Below are 7,935 nucleotides of genomic sequence, written 5' to 3'. Positions count from 1 at the left end.
GCCTGCCCTCGTTCCCGCCAGGGCCCAGCTGCTCAGCTCCCCCTTCAGAGAGCGGGGAGAGGCTCAGATGTGGCAGCAGAGAGCAGGCAGGATGAGGGACGAGCCCCCTTTGCTGCTGCCATCCCCTGCTACCATCTGCCATCTGGCCCAGGGCCGCAGGGGTGGGCCTTCGGACAGATGGGGCATTGGATCAGACAGCCTCACAGGAACGGAGGGGACCTCTCACCCTGGCCCTGCTGGGCAGCTGCAGGTGAACCAGGGTCCTCGCTGGGCCCTAGCGTACTGGGGAGCATCTCCTGAGCCTCTAGCTTTGGACCTGGGATGTTCCAGATAAGCCCCTGTTTACCTACCTCCCTTCCCTGGTCCCACATAGAGCACAGTCATTTTCAGACCCTGGGGCATGGGACCTCCTGCCAAAAGTCACCCAGCTGGAAGTCTGGGTCTGCAGGGGCCGGCCAGCTGGGTCCTCTGTAGTCCCAGATATGCTCTGAAAAAACCCTCCCCGCGACAGTTCAAGAGTCCCGTTTTACAGATGAGCAAACTGAGGCCCAGAGAGGCCTATTATCCTGGCCAAATGCACACAGCAAGGTCAACCCCCAGAGGCTGGTGGGGTGGTCCCATCTCCTGTCCATACGCCCAGTCCCACCAAGCTGGCTGTGAAAATATCTAACCTCCATGCTCTCCCCAGGAACATGGGCACGTGCCACCCCCCCCCCAGTCTCAAAGCCCCACCCCTGAGAATGGGAAATGAAGGGGTCTCCGTAAGGTCTCAAAGCACCTACAGTACACAAAGCACTATTCCCTTCACCCTAAGAACCCTGCTAGCACTTAGTACCTTAGCCCTCAATAGGTGCTCAAGAGTTTTGTTCATAACAACGTTCAGAAAGCAGTCTGAATCCCCCCCCAGCACCTCATCTTTCACCACGGCCCCTCCCCAGCTCACGCCTCTGTGGGATTTCCGGGGTGCTTGGTGCTGACTCGGCCGCCTGAGAGGGGCAGGCCCCAGCAGGCCCCTCCTGGACTGGAGGCAGGGAGCCCTTCTCCTGGCCCCCACGCCCAGCCGTCCCCATGGAAGCGCACAGTAGGGGTGCAGCAGAACCGGGTGGACCAAAAACTAACGAAACACCCTATAGAGGGCCCACACCCGGCTCCACCCACCTGGCAGCTGGGGCACACCCAGTGTCTCTAAGGCCTGCCGGTTCCACCTCAGATCTAACCTAGGGTCAACATGCTATTGCCACTTTCCACGGTAACAGGACCCAGGCCTAAGTTGAATTCTTCAGGGTCCTCCTCTGTGTTCCAGAACTTTCTGAAACTCACCTGGGCCCTTCCCTGGGGTGAGGAGCTGCTTGAGCAAGTTCCATTTACCTTCCTTCCCACAGCTCTGGGCTTTCTGTTTAAGGGAAACTGAGGGGGTCTGGCCAAGGTCATGTAGCTCACCAGATGTCTGGGCCTGAGCTCCTTGCCCTCCTCAAGCGTGGGTACACAGGGGAAGGCTGGAGGCAGGGAGGGGCCTGGCACAGCAGGTGTCCAGAAGGAAGCTGGAAAGGGTGCTCTTGACGTGGGAAAAGGCAGGGACAAAGGCCTGTAGGTGGGTGCGAGGGAGAAGGGACCAGGGAAGCAGCTGGGACAGGAAGAATGGGGCTCCCCAAGGTCACCCAAACTGTAGAGGCCCAGTTTCCTCCCACCTACATTCCCTGGGAAGAAGGGGAGGAGGGGGAGGTAATTGGACCAGTACCTTCCTGAAAGACTGCCCAGGGGCACAGCTTAATGAGGGGTTAGGGGCCCCCAGCCCCCCTTCACCAGAGAGAAAACGGGTATACTTTGAAGTCTAAATGTTTGCCGTGTAGGCAGCCTGGGTTCAAATCCTGCCCCTAACCCCCACTGCCAAGCAGGATGACTCAGTTTCCTTCAGGGGGACCACTCTGGGGTCAGAGTCCTATGCCCACTGGTTCAGCAAACCTTGCCTGAGAACCTACTATGTGTGGCCCTCCAACTTCCTTTTGGAACTGTTATTCCCAAACTCAGCTCCCTTCTCCACCTACTATGTGTCCAGGAAGTGGGCGGAGCGGTCCCGGGAGGAAGCTGAGGGGGAGCCGCCATCTAGAAGGAAATTGTCTTGTCGGGCCCAGAGAGGGTGGGTGATGGGTCCCAGGTCACACACAGGGAGCTGGGTGCCCAGGTGTGGCTGCCAGGCCCTGGCCTGCTGTCCCCCACCCCCTCCCAGCCCTCGGTCTGTGTCGCAAGATTGGTGCAGACAGGTTACCCCGCCCTGACCTGGTGCCAATCCCCGCCTGGCCCGGTCCCTGCTATAATGGGAAAGAATGCTGTGTCCAGATCAGGGGAGGGGGGCGGGGGGCACTGCCCAACCAACAGGAGTGCCTGCCAGCTGCCTGCCCGCCCCCTGCCCGCTTGGGCCTCAGGGCCAGACAAACAGGCCCTCGGCCATTTTCCCTGTCCATTTATTGCCCTAAATGGGGAGGGGCTTCCTGCCCAGGCCTTAAAGGGCCAGAGGCAGGAAGGCTGCAGGCCCAGCGGGAAGTGTGAGTGGGTGGGGGGAATGAGGAGGCCCTGGAGATCTCATCTGATTCCCAGTTGAAGGGTGGGGCTGGGGCCCACCCTATTCCCACGCTCAGGATTCAGCCCCAAGACCAGGCCTGGCTTGGAGGAAGCCGGGGGGCCATCCATAATGGAAAAAGAATGAGCTTCCCATCATTGGGGGTATGCAAAGGCAGTTCTGCAGAATTCTGTCACTATCCATGCCACCCTCAGTTCAGGCTGCACCTGCTTATCCAAGATGCCCAGGAGTGCTTCCAGCTCCTCTCCTGTGACTGGCTTGTCACCTGTGTGTATACGAGCGTATACACACACACCCAGCCTGAGCAGGTAAAGACAACAGCCTGGGAAGCCCCCAGTTAAAGGTTTGTGCCCACAGTAGCCGGTTAGATGGGAGGTGGGACCAGGCCTTGTTTTCCAGTCAAACCAGAAAGGCGTGGGTGGGGACGCTTCCACTGAGTGGCCGGCCTCAGCCTGCTGAGGGGACAGATGGAAGGGCTGGCTTTCTGGCCATATTTCTCCTAGGTGCCGGCCTTTCCACCAGCCAGCACCTTCTGTGCCTTGGTGGTGACAACTCAGAGCTTGGGCTTCAGGCGGGGGCCGGGACCATCACAGCAGGTATTAAGCCCATCAGTCCTTACAGCACTGGAAAGCGGGATCTGGAGTCAGCATCCCATTTTACAGATTGGAAACTGAGGCTCTGAGAGGGGTGGCAATTTGCCTGGAGGCATACAGCAGAGCCACTGGGCTCTGACCTCCCTAACTAAACCAATCCCCTACAGCCGCCAATCCCCTACAGCCGTTCCTCTCATGCCCCTGAGAAGGCAGCTGCCTTCCTCAGGGCAAGAGTTTGCCCAAACTCATTTAAGAAGCCTGGAGCCTGGGACAAACCCAGAGTCCAGCTGATTTCAGTGAACTCAGGGTCACTTAACAAACATTCCCAGGGAGTCACCATCCCAATGATGGACACTTCTGAGCCGACAGTAATCTCCCCATTGTACTGGTGGAGAAATTGAGGTTGGTGGACAGGACGTGGACTTTAGGTGGAGCCGAGAGCCAGGCAAGAGCCAGGCCAGGCTGGGATCAGACCATGCTTACCCCCACCCGAGCCTGTTTCTCTGGTCCCCGCTGCCCTGGGCCGTAACAGGGTGGTTTATGATCTGATCTGTGCCTGGGGCACCAGGTGATAGGTGGGAGGGGGTCCTGAGTCTGGTGACCCCACACCCAATCCCTCCTGAGCCAAGTGCCTCCGGCAGAGCAAGACAGAGCCCACCTGGAGAGATCACACTAAAACACAATCAAACTCATGGTCTTACAGAGAGGTATGTGCATGCGAAAAGAAAGTAATCCCCAAAAGTGACCCATGAATTAAAATTTCAGTGACCCCCCCATTGGCCACAGGGCTGGTCCAAGGTCACAGGGCAGCTAGGCCGGCATTCGAATCCTGCCACAACCTCTTGGATTACCAGTTTTGGTACCATGACCGGCTCTGAAACAATGGGGTCATAAATCCAGAGCCCAGCCCGCCTCTGAGGGCCAAGGTGCGGGCTGGTGGCTAAGGAAGGGCACCCATAAACGTGTCCTCAATGAGGCTGGGTGGCAGGATCATGGGGCTCACGCTGTGTGACCTTGGGCATCTTGCTTGCCCTCTCTGAGCTCCAGAGAGGGTTGACTCAGTTGGCAAGTGCCTTAGCCAGAGTTTAGATCACCCATCTCCAGCTGGATCAATGATAGGTGGGCAGGTGCCCCCAGTCCAAGTCTCAGTGAGGACTTTGGCCAGATCCTGGGCCAGGAGGCAGGACCACAGGGGCTCAGTCCAGCTCCAGCTAGGTGACCTTGGTCAGGTCTCTGCCTCCCTTCAGGCCTCAGTGTCCCCCACCCACGCGGACACCTGCTCCAGGCTCTTCCAAAACCCCCAGTCTAAAACCCCAGGTTGCCAGGATCACAGTCTGCTTTCCCTCTGGGCCTTGGTTTCCCATTTAGCAATGGGGACCGTGCCACCTGCTGTGCACAGTGTGGGTTGAGAAGCCCCCTGCAATGTGGGATCTGCACCCAAGGAATAGGTGTAAAAAAGACCCCCGCCCCGCCTCCAAAAAAAATCCACCATCTAGGGTTTGTTCATACCCCAGGAATCTGCCCTGCTGGACCCAGGTTGAGTTTGGCCTCCTCAGAGCCTCAGTTTTCCCCAACAGAGAAAAGGGCCCAGTGGCACTCTGCATTGTTGCTGAATAATAAATACTCCCCCCCTCAAAGTGAGCCACGAATTAAAATTTCAGCGTCCCGGTTGGCTCCTCTTTCCTTCATTAGCCATGCACAGCCCAGGACTCACTCCTGCTTCCCCCCCACCCCCAGGCTCTGTCGCCACAGTGATGGCTGGCTGGCGGTAAACAGAGCCCCGAGCCCAGCCTGCTCCGGGAGCCCCCCTGGGGGAAAAATTCCCCTGCCTGGGGCCCTGGGGAGCCTGGGCCTGACCCCCACCCAAGTCGCCAAAAGGATTTTGGGGCCTAGACTTCTCAAGACTTCTCCGCGTACCTTCTGCCAATAGGAAGTGATCGGCAGGCGGTTGGAAGCCCCCTGCAATGTGGGATCCGATCCGCACACTGGGGTTTACTGGGGAGGGGGGGATGACACGGAATCCTGGACAGGCAGGGAGTCCGGCTCCCGGAGACAGCTGGCAGGGAGGGGGCAGTGAGTGAGCCAGGTGGGCACCGCCCGGACAGGGGCGACGGCACCCCTCTCTCTCACTTCCGCCGGCTGGCTGGGGGTGGGGCAGGGAGAGGGGTGGCCTGCCTCCCTCTGCCGCGCCAACATCTCCGGGCTGCATTCCCCACGCACTTAGTGGGCGCCGACTGTGTGCCTGGGCCTGGTTGGCCAGTACCCTCCCTCTGCGGTCCACCGGGCTCCCCAGCTTGCCAACCGGCGCAGACAGTACCTACTGGGCCCCGTAAAGGCCTGAACCCGGGGGTGCACCGCCGACTACCCGCGAGGCTCAGCCCCCTGCTTACTCCCAGTCCAGGGGCTCGGGGGGGGGGGGGGGGGGGTGGAGAGCTAAACCCCAGAACAGGGAGGAAGGGCGGGCGCCGGATCCTACCAGCTCTCCCCCTGTTCGGCCCGAGCTCCGGGTTCGCACGTGGTGGTGGCGTCAAGGGGAAGGGGGGGTCCAGGCCGAGAAGCCGGAGTCACGCGCTTTGGGGGCGCGGGCGTGGGAGGAGGGTGCTCTTTACCCCAGCCCGGGGGCCTGGACCCGTCGGCTGCGCGGGCAGGCAAGGGGCCGGTCGGTCCCCCCACCCAGGGCTGACTCAGGCCGGGCGGGGGCAGGAAGTGGCCCCCTCCCCCACGCTGGCCGCAGCGCACGGCCCCTGCTGCGCTACCGCGCGGGGGGCTCCTACCTCCTTCCCGGGGCAGTGGCGAGGGGGCCCAGCCCCGGCGGCGGCGGTGGCGGCGGCTGTGCTGGCTCCCTCCGAGGGGCCGGGAGGCGGCAGTGAGCCTGGCCCCGCGCCACCCCCCGCCGCCGGCGGCCAATCCCCACCCGGACTGGGGGGAGGGCGATGCAAATTACCCCGGATCTGGGTCCGCCCGCCTCCCCCACGCCCGAGTCCGGCCTGCACCAGGCCGCGCATCCCCGGGCTCGCCTGCGCCGCGCGGCCGCTGGGGCCGCCGCCTTCCCCGGGGATCATCGGGTGGGGAGGCCCCCCGAGGCTGGGGGCCAAGGGGAGGGGGGTTGGGTACGGTTACACAACCAGGTGGGGAGGGGCCCCGGGGCGGGGAGGGGGCCGGCCCGCGGGCCGCGCAGCCGGAAGCCGGGGACCGCCACCGGCCCCCGGCGAGGGGAGCCGGGCTCCAGGCCCTGCCTCCGCGCCGGCCGGGCCCGCCCCCGCGCTGCGCCAGTAGCGCGCGCCCATAGGACGGCTGGCCCGCCGCTCACCGCCCCTCCTCCGCACCGCCCCTGCCCGCGGGCCGCGGACCGCCGCCGGCGCAGGGCAACCTGGGACTTGTAGTCTGAGCCGCCGGTCACCTGCCAGCCGCAGACGATGGGGTACTACGACGCCCAGAAGCCTTCGCGGCCCCGCCCGCCCACCCGGACACCCCACCCCTTCCCCCTCCTTTGCAAAGCCCCCCTCCCTGTTTTTTCAGCCCCCTCCCCCCCATCCCCCCATGGAGCTCAATCCCGGCCAACTCCAACGTATGCACGCAGCACCAAATAGGCCCCCGAGGGGCGCGAGCGCCCCCCGCACCCAGCTGCAAACTTAGCACGCGACGCGCCCCCCTCTCTCCTCACGCCGGCTCCCCCCACACTCAATGCAGCGACGCTTCCCCTCCCCCGCTCCCCGCGCGCCCCGAAAACCATGCACCCGGGGGGGGGGGGGGTCTGGCGCACGAGCCCATGCACTTCGTCCCGATCGCCCCCTCCCGGGCGGCGCCCCCTCTCCGAGCCCGGAATCCGGGGCGCCTCCAGCCTCCGGGCAGCCACCCCCTCCTCGGAAACTTGGGGACGGTCCCTGGATCTCCCCTCCGCAGAGGGCAGGGTGGGCGCAGTGCCCCTGGCCCGTTCCCTGCTGCACCAGGTCCCTGGGGCCGCGCCGAGCGCCCACTTACCTCGCGGGGCCGGGCCGGGGCGCGCGGGGCCGGGGCCCGGGGTGGGGACTGGGCTCCGGGCCGCTGGCCTCCGGGGTCCGGGCGTTCACTCGCTCGGCTTCCCCTCGCGCTGCGCCTCGCTCTCTCCGGCGGCGGCGGCGGCGTCACTGCCCCTACAGTAACTGTACAGTACAGCCAAAGCCCCGTATGATGCTCGCGACTCCCTTCCTGGTTTCTCCGAGGGCAAGAGGGGTCCTCCCTTGTCTTAAAGGTGCCGCAGCCGCCGGCCCCCCCCACCGCGCCCAGCCCGCCCCCCCCCCCCGGCCGGCTTGGAGCCTGGAACAGGCTCAGCAGGTCCCCTCTTGCCACGTCTCTGCCCTCCCGTGGGGCTTCGCCCGCTGCGCCGGGGAGCCCGGGTGGTTAGTAGGTTTTGTCAAGTTCAAGGGGGGGTCCGGCCCGCCCCTAGCGCACCCCCCCCCCGACCTCTCCGCCCCGTGCCGCGGCGCGGTGCCAGGTAGCCAGCTTATCTGGCCCCAGAGCTGCCCGGGGCACGGGGGTGAGCGGGCCCCCCGGGGCGGAGGGGGGTGGGGGCCTCCAGATAAACAGGCCCCTAGCCTCTGTGGCGGGCGGGGTGCGGGGGGGAGCGCGGGCTGTGCCCCCGACGCCCGGGGCGTGGCACGGTGGCAGCGGGGGCGGGGAGGGCTGTGCGCACAGCGAGGACGCGCGCGGGCGTGGGTCTCCGCGGGCAGGATCTCTGGAACTCGGGGTGTGGGCGCGACGGGCCTCAGTTTCCCCAGCCGCGCG

General features: G+C 64.4%; 1 protein-coding gene across 2 annotated transcripts in view; it reads right to left on the bottom strand.

Annotated features, from left to right (window-relative positions):
- Positions 1-7,203, bottom strand: part of ZBTB7A (zinc finger and BTB domain containing 7A) — a 15,707-nt gene extending 8,504 nt beyond the window's left edge. Inside the window, exon 1 of one of the 2 annotated variants that reach the window (XM_006868936.1) lies at positions 7,153-7,203. The gene's annotated coding sequence lies outside the window, so the exon portion shown is untranslated. Of the gene's footprint in view, positions 1-5,945; positions 5,999-7,152 lie in introns of those variants that run through there. The other variant, XM_006868937.1, reaches the window with a different exon arrangement.
- Positions 7,204-7,935: the final 732 nt, after the last annotated feature.

The sequence above is a fragment of the Chrysochloris asiatica genome, unplaced genomic scaffold, assembly GCF_000296735.1.
Source record: "Chrysochloris asiatica unplaced genomic scaffold, ChrAsi1.0 scaffold00125, whole genome shotgun sequence".
Taxonomy (NCBI): Eukaryota; Metazoa; Chordata; class Mammalia; order Afrosoricida; family Chrysochloridae; genus Chrysochloris; species Chrysochloris asiatica.
This window is presented reverse-complemented; position numbering and strand designations above follow the sequence as displayed.